The sequence below is a fragment of the Lacerta agilis genome, chromosome 3 (genome assembly GCF_009819535.1).
Source record: "Lacerta agilis isolate rLacAgi1 chromosome 3, rLacAgi1.pri, whole genome shotgun sequence".
NCBI lineage: Eukaryota > Metazoa > Chordata > Lepidosauria > Squamata > Lacertidae > Lacerta > Lacerta agilis.
Window position 1 is genome coordinate 112,029,769 of NC_046314.1, and position 10,648 is coordinate 112,040,416.

Below are 10,648 nucleotides of genomic sequence, written 5' to 3' on the forward strand. Positions count from 1 at the left end.
CAAGATCTCTCAAGAGCCTAAGAAGGATATGGGATATGACCGCCACACCACTTTGCGTGGCAATGTCCCTCCCTCCCCGTGGGAAATAATGACACGTGAGACATAATATAGGTTTAATGGGTGTAAAGGCCACAACTTTATTTGGTTACGGATGTTGAGCGGTATTGGCTTAGGCATTGGACCCTAACCGACTATATCCGACCCCAACCCGTGTGTTGGAAGTCCGGGAAGGGTTAACCACCAGGAAGGAGCCCAGTGATGCGTATCTACTGGAACTCCCCCTGTGATCACCGTTGGGGCATGCCTTAGGCCCTAACCTCCCTAGGCTTCGGACTGGGCCACGCCCCCGGAATCCTTTAACGGAATACCCTTCGAATGAGGGGCAGGTGATGGCGCTACCTCCCCTTCTCACCTCTATTGATGTTTTCCAATGCCTAACCGCCAAACCAAAGTTGTGACGAGTTGCTACGAGGTAGGCGAAAAAACCGCCTTGGCTAGTCCAAGTGGAAAAAAATCCTACCAGGCCCCTCGGCCAACCGAGGCAACCAACCGATGGATATGGGATATGACCGCCACAGCACTTTCCAGACACTGTGTGGGGGTGGGGGGAGGCATTATGCACAGTCATGCACAGAACAAAGCTTATGATATTGGCAGTTTTATTTCCCACTGCTTCCCTAACAATCCCTGGCTCAGGATTTGCATTTTTTCACAGCTGACACTGACTGGGTCAACATCTTGAGCTATCTACCATGACCCCAAGGTACCACCCTATGGGCATCTGTTTGAAACTAATATCCTTTTGCCACTTTGCATTCGCTACTCACTTTGCCTTATTGCCTTCCTTGGCAAAGTGAGTAGCGAAGAATTGATGCTTTTGAATTATGGTGCTGGAGGAGACTCTTGAGAGTCCCATGGACTGCAAGAAGATCAGACCTATCCATTCTCAAAGAAATCAGCCCTGCGTGCTCACTAGAAGGACAGATCCTGAAGTTGAGGCTCCAGTACTTTGGCCACCTCATGAGAAGAGAAGACTCCCTAGAAAAGACCCTGATGTTGGGAAAGATGGAGGGCACAAGGAAAAGGGGACAACAGAGGATGGGCAGGTTGGACAGTGTTCTTGAAGCTACTAACATGAGTTTGGCCAAACTGTGAGAGGCAGTGAAGGATAGGCGTGCCTGGCGTGCTCTGGTCCATGGGGTCACGAAGAGTCGGACACGACTGAATGACTGAACAACAACAACACAACTCACTTTGCCATTTCGTCACCCATTCATTTAGTATGGAGAGGTCCTTTTAGAGCTCTTCGCAATCCCCTTTAGTTCTGACCGCTGGCAGGTGGGGCAAATGTCCCCATGTCCCAACCCATTTCCAGGCCTATCACCGTAAGTATAAAAACAAGAGCCGGAGGCAGGTTTGCAAAGACCTGCGGGTGTCCTTGGAACATCGTATTGTGGAACATGGGAGATGGCTTTATCCAGAGTCAGACCACTGATTCATCAAGCTCAGGTTTGGCTGCACTGAGTGGCAGCATCTTTCCACCATTTCAGACAGGCATCCTTTTTCCAGTAAAACCTAGAATGAACTTTCTGCATGCCAAGCAGATGCTCTGTCGTTGAGGAAAGGCAGGCTTTTCTTGCAGCAGCAGGCAGCCGCAGTGCAGGATGTCCTCCTGGAAATAATGTCCTTTGCATCCACTCTTCCCGTAACTGTCATAAAAAAATGGATATTTGAACTTCGTTCTTTCCATTTCACCGAGCGAATATTGGGGCAATTCAAACATTTCATAAATGAGTGGTAAATAGTCTTTGCAGCTGGGGAGCGGGTGTGCTGTTCTGGGTCAACACTGGAGTGAGACAAGGACAAGCTTGTTTCCTCCTGCTCCAGAGGGCAGGACTCAAACCAATAGCTTCAAGTTACAAGAAAGGAGACACCGACCCAACTTCAGGAAGAATTCTCTGACAGTAAAGTCTGTCAGTGCCAGTGGTATGGTCTCCATCTGGAGGTGGTGGACTCAGTGGCGGAGGAAGGGGGTGCGGGAGGTAAGGTTCGCCCAGGGTATCATCACTGAGGGGGGTGACAAAATGACAAAAATATGGGTTTTTTTAAAAAAAACAACAACCCTGGACTCACGAAACTTTTTAGTTCAGTCAACAAACGTAACGCAACACGGCTGGCACTGGGCACCACACTGCGGGGCCCGGCACTTACTGCGGGGCCTGCAACTTGCCCAAGCCACATGTCTCTCCTGGGAGTGACATGGTGACTTGTCCACCTACAGGCTCTGCACTGCCTGAAACAGCAGCATGGGACTTGTGTCTGCCCTCCGCCTCTCCCTCGGCCACCCTACACCTGAGGAGGAGGCAGCGGAGAGGCTTAAAGCAGTGTGCCCCGCCCCCATGGGTCGATGATCTCTGGCGGGCAAGAGACAAAGGTGAGAGCTGTTTCCTTGCTGGATCTCTCAGCGGCCTTTGATACCATTGACCATAACATCCTTCTGGACCGGGTGGAGGGGTTAGAAGCTGGGGGCACTGTTATCTAGTGGTTCCGCTCCTTCCTCCTGGGCCGTGTTCAGAAAGTGGTGGTGGGGGATGAGTGTTCAGATCCCTGGTCTCTCACTTGTGGGGTGCCTCAGGGTTCTGTCCTCTCCCCCATGCTTTTTAATATCTATATGAAGCCGCTGGGAGAGATAATCAGGGGGTTGGGGCTGGGTGTCCATCAGTATGTGGATGATACCGAGCTCTACCTCTCTTTCAAATCAGAACCAGTGAAGATCCTGTGGGAGTGCCTGGAGGCGGTTGGAGGATGGATGGCGGCCAACAGATTGAGGTTGAATCCTGACAAGACAGAAGTACTGTTTTGGGGGGACAGGGGGAGGGCAGGTGTGGAGGACTCCCTGGTCCTGAATGTGGTAACTGTGCCCCTGAAGGACCAGCTGCACAGCCTGGGAGCCATTTTGGACTCACAGCTGTCCATGGAGGCACAGGTTCATTCTGTGTCCAGGGCGGCTGTTTACCAGCTCCATCTGGTACGCAGGCTGAGACCCTCCCTGCCTGCAGACTGTCTCGCCAGTGTGGTGCATGCTCTGGTTATCTCCCGCTTGGACTACTGCAATGTGCTCTATGTGGGGCTACCTTTGAAGGTGACCCGGAAACAACAACTAATCCAGATTGCGGCAGCTGGACCGGTGACTGGGAGCGGCCACCGAGACCACATAACCCCGGTCTTGAAAGATCTACATTGGCTCCCAGTACGTTTCCGAGCACAATTCAAAGTGTTGGCACTGACCTTTAAAGCCCTAAACGGCCTCAGTCTGAAGTAGCATCTCCACCCCCAACGATCTACCTGGACACTGAGGTCCAGCACCGAGGGCCTTCTGGCGGTTCCCTCATTACGAGAAGCCAAGCTACAGGGAACTAGACAGAGGGCCTTCTCGGTGGTGGCACCCGCCCTGTGGAATGCCCTCCCACCAGATGTCAAAGAGAAAAACAACTACCAGACTTTTAGAAGACATCTTAAGGCAGCCCTGTTTAGGGAAGCTTTTAATGTTTAATAGATTATTGCATTTTAATATTCTGTTGGAAGCTGCCCAGAGTGGCTGGGGGGACCCAGCCAGATGGGCAGGGTACAAATAAAATAATAATAATAATAATAATAATAATAATAATAATAATAATAATAATAATAATGTGATGTGATGTTGAATTTCTCCCTGTATCCTCCGATTTCACACTCACCTTCCTAAAACGATTGCCTAATCTAAGATAGGAACCTGTGCATTACAAACTCTGTGTCCTTTTAAAAAATAGAATAGAATGCAAACAGTGGGGCTAGAATGTCACAAATTGCACACACACGTGTAGCATTTCTCTGCTGAGCCAAAGCACACAAGATAAGAGCAGCTCTATTGCAGATAATATTGTTTTATTATCACCGTGCTAGTTTAACACCTGTTAACACTTGGCCCGATAGATGTGTACTCACATTTACATTCCGGAGTTTCCATCCCAGTCTGTTTGTATGCATGTGTGTGATATACATATCAATCTTTTTCTCCGTAGAAACATGCAAAAAAAACTTTGAACACAAATAAAATTCTGAACATATCATAAAACATTTCTTAATATATTTCATGAAGTTTATACACTGCTCTGTTGCTGTTGTTTTTTAAAAAAGAATTCAAAGTGGCTTATGAAACAGATAAAACAATAAAATCATCTGACACAGTCGAAATAAATAAAGAAATAAGAAAATTGTCCAGTAGCACCTTAGAGACCATGCACACGAAAAGTTATACCCAGAAAAAACTTAGTTGGTCTCTAAGGTGCTACAGTTGTCTTTGTCCTGTTCTCTTTGTCCATGGAGTTTTCTTGGCAGGGATACTGGAGTAGCTTGCCTGTTCCTCCTCCAGGTGGATCACATTTAGTCTAAAATTTCCACTATGACCTGTCCATCTTGGGTGGCCCTGCATGGCATAGCTCATAGCTTCCCTGAGTTATTCAATCCCCTTTGCCACGACAAGGCAGTGATCCATGAAGGATCCAACCTTAAAGAAATCAGCCCTGAGTGCTCACTGGAAGGACCGATGCTGAAGTTGAGGCTCCAGTACTTTGGCTACCACATGAGAAGAGAATCATAGAATCATAGAGTTGGAAGAGACCACAAGGGCCATCCAGTCCAACCCCCTGCCAAGCAGGAAACACCATCAAAGTATTCCAGAGAGAACACTCCCTGGAAAAGAAGGATCCATGAAGGATCCATCCTTAAAGAAATCAGCCCTGAGTGCTCACTGGAAGGACAGGTCCTGAAGTTGGGGCTCCAGTACTTTGGCCACCTCATGAGAAGAGAAGACTCCCTGGAAAAGACCCTGATGTTGGGAAAGATGGAGGGCGCAAGGAGAAGGGGACGACAGAGGATGAGATGGTTGGACAGTGTTCTCAAAGCTACTAACTTGGGTTTGGCCAAACTGCGGGAGGCAGTGAAGGATAGGTGTGCCTGGCATGCTCTGGTCCATGGGGTCACGAAGAGTCAGACACGACTGAACGACTGAACAATAACAGCTAGAGAAAAAGGTGACTAGAAGACTAGTGAATAGCCAATGTTCCATTCCATATCAAAATTCCCTTTTCCTCTCACCACAGCACCATCTACTGGGTCTGCACGTATCCCTATTAAATACACAGACACGCCAGTTTTCCTACTAACTTTTATTTGTAAAAGCATGCAAACATCACACCCGGAGTTGATACAAAGATAGGTTTTGGTTTTGTTTTTTTTAAAGATTTTCTTGGTTTACAAAAGTGTGTACAATGTCTCTCGTATTTTTCCATGTAACATTTTTACAGATCAATTTTGGTTGCTTTTTCACACCCATCATGAGAAAACATCTCCTGGAAAAAATGCCAGAAGTTCCAATCATGCAAAACGGACTGCTGAATACACTCAAACATATCCTGGGTCCATTCCTAGAGAAAAGAGGGGGGAAAGACAATTAACGCAACAGGAGCATGTAGATAAAGCATTCAACACCTTTATGTCATCTCTCCAAGAAAGGAACATGTTTATTAGCACCCCATAATATTCCCAGGATCTTGCTGATCATCATACTTACCTATGTAAATCTGTCTTTCACACCTTTTTGTACCACTGGGTTGCATTGGAATCAAAAGGTATATAAAGGGAGGGGCTCATTTGTTCTGGGTTCTCTCTCCATCATTTCCACGCGGGAGGGGACCCTGCTGCAGCAGTTCTTATTATTTTTAATAAAAGATCAGTTTTGCTTTCACAAAGTCCTGGATTGGTCTCTGTCTTTTCCCGACCGGTTTCAAGAGCCTTAAAACGTGCTCTTCCCACGGGTCAGAGACCTCCCTACGAGGCAGAGGGCCCCTTTTGGGAGCAATATTATTTTCTCACATCACTAACAGTGGGAAAAGACACGTGGCATCTACATCCAGAAACCCCTCCAAACCAAGGAAACAAGTAATGCAACTTTAATCTGTGTTATGCATTTCTGTGTGTTCTTATGGAAGGTCCAGTCGTGTCCGACTCTGGGGTTGCGGCGCTCATCTCACTTTATTGACCGAGGGAGCCGGTGTGCAGCTTCCAGGTCATGTGGCCAGCATGACTAAGCCACTTCTAGCAAACCAGAGCAGCGCACGGAAGCGCCGTTTACCTTCCTGCCGGAGCGGTACCTATTTATCTACTTGCACTTGGACGTGCTTTCGAACTGCTAGGTGGGCAGGAGCTGGGACCGAGCAACGGGAGCTCACCCCATCGTGGGGATTCGAACCGCCGACCTTCTGATCAGCAAGCCCTAGGCTCTGTGGTTTAACCCACAGCGCCACCCGCATCCATGATTTGTTGCTGGAGTTTCCCCTTTTCCTTAGGACGTCCCTATTTCCATTGGAGAAATGTTGGAGGGTATGGCGTTATGCGACTTCAGAGCCAAGGAGATAAGTAACCAACTATAGAACCTTTAGAATCTTACGGCATCCCTGTGTAGGGAAGTTTTAAAAATGTTTAATGCTTTATTTTTTTTTATGTATGTTGGAAGCCCCCCAGAGTGACCGGGGAAACCCAGTCAGATGGGCAGGTTATAAATAATAAAATTATTATTATTATTATTATTATTATGGAAGAAGACATCCCTATTTTCATCGGAGAAATGTTGGAGGGTATGAGATGCCCCATGTTCCACTCAGTGTTTCCAACTCCACTGCAGATATGCAGAACTGGCAATGTTATAGGGGCCACATCATATGTGTGTGTGGCTGCTTCTAAATTGCCTTGGGTTGCCCTGGGCAAGATAAAGTGATTAACCAAATTTATTATTTAGTGAAGTATAATAATACTTGTTCTGCAGTTATTTGAAAAATCAATGTTTTAGTGTGGCACCCCCTGCACTTTGAACCTTAGCACATTTTGACATCAGGCAGACGCCTTCACTGAACACTTCTCAGCTCCTGCTTAAAAAGTTTTGCATCCCTCCCTGCCAGGAATCAATCAATGGTTATATTCCTAGAATCATAGAATCATAGAGTTGGAAGGAATCCCCAGGGCACCTAATCCAGCCCCCTGCAGTACAGGAATCAATTTATTTGCTTCCTGTCCTGCAAGGAGAGCATTTCATCTTGTTTCATTGTGATGTGGGAAATGGGAAACCAAGGGATTAAGCAGGGACATGCACACATACGCATGCCCGTTGCTCTCTCGGAAACCCTTGGCATTCAGTGGGAAACAGGGTATCTATGCAAAGCTTCAGGAGGCTATATTAGTCTTGTAAGGTGCCAAATGATACCAAGCTGCATTGGCAGGAAAGCTTTCTCATAAATTCAAATTAATGCAAGGAAAGAAGCACATTTTCACTTCAGCGTGGTGCAATTTTATCGTGCGCACCAACAAACTGGGAGGAAAGGAGCACAGTAGCTGCATACACAGGGATCTGGACTGGAAACATAAAGAAAAACAGTTTGAGGAGGCTGTGTGTTCTGTTAATAGGTTGTTTATTGAAAGATGGGGGACAAATTAACCAATGGTTCGCTGAAAGGATTGGAATCAATTAACCCACGATTTATTCAAAGTGACTTCCTCATTCTTCCTTGTGCTTGCAGAAACTTCTGCCGGGGGGGGGGGTTTCCTCGGGATTCCACCTTCTCTTGCATCAGCGCACGCAGCACTTCAGAACATCAGAAAACGGGCAGTCGTTCCATGGTTCCTTGAACGCCAAGCCATTGTGACACTGGAAGTCACGTGGCAGGCAATAGCCATCGTTGTCGGAGCACAGAACCACCTGAAACCGTGAAGAATCCTTTGGTTCTGGGTTCAGCCCAGGGCCTGCATATAAAAAGAAAGAAAGGGCAGCATTCTTCAAAATATTTGAAGAGTTCTCAAAGAGCAAAGGACTTCTTGAAGGGCAGGTTTCAGTGGAAAATACATATGCATTTTTGTACACACCGTTGAGCTGGGAACCACCTTGCAAAATTCACAGAAGGGGTGAATTTCAAAAAATGGCTGGAGTGCAAACTGAATAAAATCTCTCCCTCATTCCTACTACCAGGTAAATAGCTGCAGGGCTGCAACATTAAGTACACAAATTTCCAGAGAGAAATATGAAGGTGTAGGTGCACAAACAGCATGCCTCCTTTAACATCTTACTGCAGGCATAGGCAAACTCGGCCATCCAGAAGTTTTGGGACTACAATTCCCATCATCCCTGACCACTGGTCCTGTTAGCTAGGGAAGATGGGAGTTGTAGTCCCAAAACATCTGGAGGGCCAAGTTTGCCAATGCCTGTCTTACTTCTTACAGAGGATAACATTGAGGGTAACTTAAGCAGAAACTCTTTTCAGCAATTCCCCACCTCCCCAAAAAAAGGAATGGGGGGTGAGTTTTCAGCCGTGGCCTAGAATAGGGGCGAGCAACTTGCAGTCCAAGGGTCTAAGAAACTGGCAGGGGAGGAGTGAAACAAACAAAAGGCGGAGGAGAGAAAGAGAGAAGGGGTGGGAGATAGAGAGAAGGGGGGCACAGAAAGAGGGAATGCCTCGCTCACTTTTGAGTCTAGTCTCGGCCACTACTACAAAGCAACTCCTGACAGATTCCCCCTAAAGGAATCTGGGGAAAAAATTCACACCCCAGCCACTGAAGGGAAGTCAGGAAAAGGTCCTAAAACACACAGTCCTATCCAGCTTAAAAAAAATCCTTCCAGTAGCACCTTAGAGACCAACTAAGTTTGTTTTTGGTATGAGCTTTCATGTCCATGCACACTTCTTCAGATACACTGAAACAGAGGTCCCCAGACCCTTATATATAGTGAGAGAGTGAGGAGGGGTATTACTCAGAAGGGTGGTGAGAATGGGTGGTTGGCTGATAGGTGTGGAAAACCTGTTGACGTCTGTTAACGACTGCAATTAGTCCTAAAGGAAAAGGCAAGGGGTGAGATGGCTAAAGATAGCTTTGTCGTGTATAAGGAGATAAGAATCCAATGTCTTTGTTCAGACCAGGTCTCTCCATGGTTTTAAGTTTGGTAATTAGTTGCAATTCAGCAACTTCTCTTTCCAGTCTATTTCTGAAATTCCTTTATAGTAAGACAGCTACTTTGAGATCTTGTATAGAATGTCCTGGGAGACTGAAGTGTTCTCCTACTGGTTTCTCTGTCTTGTGATTCCCGATGTCAGATTTATGTCCATTTCTCCTTTGGCGTAGGGTTTGGCCTGTTTGTCCAATATAGAGAGCTGAAGGGCACTGTTGGCATTTGATGGCATACACAATGTTAGAAGATGAGCAATTAAATAGCCCTGAGATGGTATGTTTGATGTTGTTGGGGCCAGTAATGGTGTTGGCCGGGTGTATGTGGCAGCAAAGTTGGCACCTGTGTTTATTGCAGGCTCTGGTACCAGTGTCCATGTTGAGTCCTGTTGTTGTATTATTGTGGGTGAGGAGCTGTTTGAGATTGGGTGGCTGTGTGTAGGCGATGAAATCAATGAACCTGAATGCATTCCCTCATCCCAATATGAGCTGGGCAATGAACCAGTTTGCCTAGGTCCTTCCTGCGAGGCTGGAAAGTCCATGGCAGCTGGAGCTTGTAAGTCTAAAGAATTCTCTTTTTGCAACCCCATTGCCAAGCTAACCTAGGGTTACACATCCAACTGGGATTCTAGGATTCTTTCTCACCGCTCAGTAAATACCACGGGGTTTATTTATTAATTAAATTTGTCCATCACTTCACCTTGCCCGGGACAAGCCAAGGCAACTTAACAACCAAACTAACAGACAATAAACCCCACATAGATACATTAAAATGTTGTTCTTCAGCCCAACTTACCATCGTCTTTATAAGTATGAGACTCAAGGAGCTCCTTGTCTTCCCCTTCAACCTTGGAGGGTGGTTTGGGACTGGCCTGAACCTGGAAGACCAAGAAGGCAACAGAAAAGAGAACATAAAGGATCTTCATGGTTGAAGATTGGCTGCACTCTCGATACTAATCGAAGGGAAAGGCTCTATAAATAGAAGGATGAAGAATCTCTGGAAGCGTTGCTGGTATTTATACAGTTTATACCAGGAAATGGGGAGAATGGTGTTCTGAGATTGCTGCCAACATCAAACATCCATTGTCAACTATTGGTTGAAACCACCTGAAATTATTTCACTTTACAGTTAATCCAACAATTGCTGGGATTAGCATTCTGCTTCTTTCAGACTCCGATTCTCTGTTCTCACCTTAGCTATGCAATTCAGCATCAATTGACTCACCAATACCTGAACTGCAGACATCTTTCAGAAGGCACCTCAAATGTTTTTTTGTTGAAAATGGGGAAACTGGTGAGAGCAAGGTGGGGCTTTTGTAATCAGTGGAGCTGGGGTGTTAGAATGGATGTATTGTTTCCTACTATAAGCCTTGCACCGTATAATCATCGCATTGGTCCGACAGCTAAAGATGCAGGGATCAAACAATTTCCCCCCTGAGAAACTGCAAAATACTAGGGGATACATTTTCAGAGCCAACTCTCCCACTGAACAGCACAGGGCAAATGCTTCTGTTGGAAGCGGAGAGACAGCAGCAGCCTAAGTTAGGGTTACCAGATGTCCCCGTTTTCCGGGGACAGTCCCTGGATTTGTGAATAAGTCCCCGGACAAATTCCATCCCTGGAA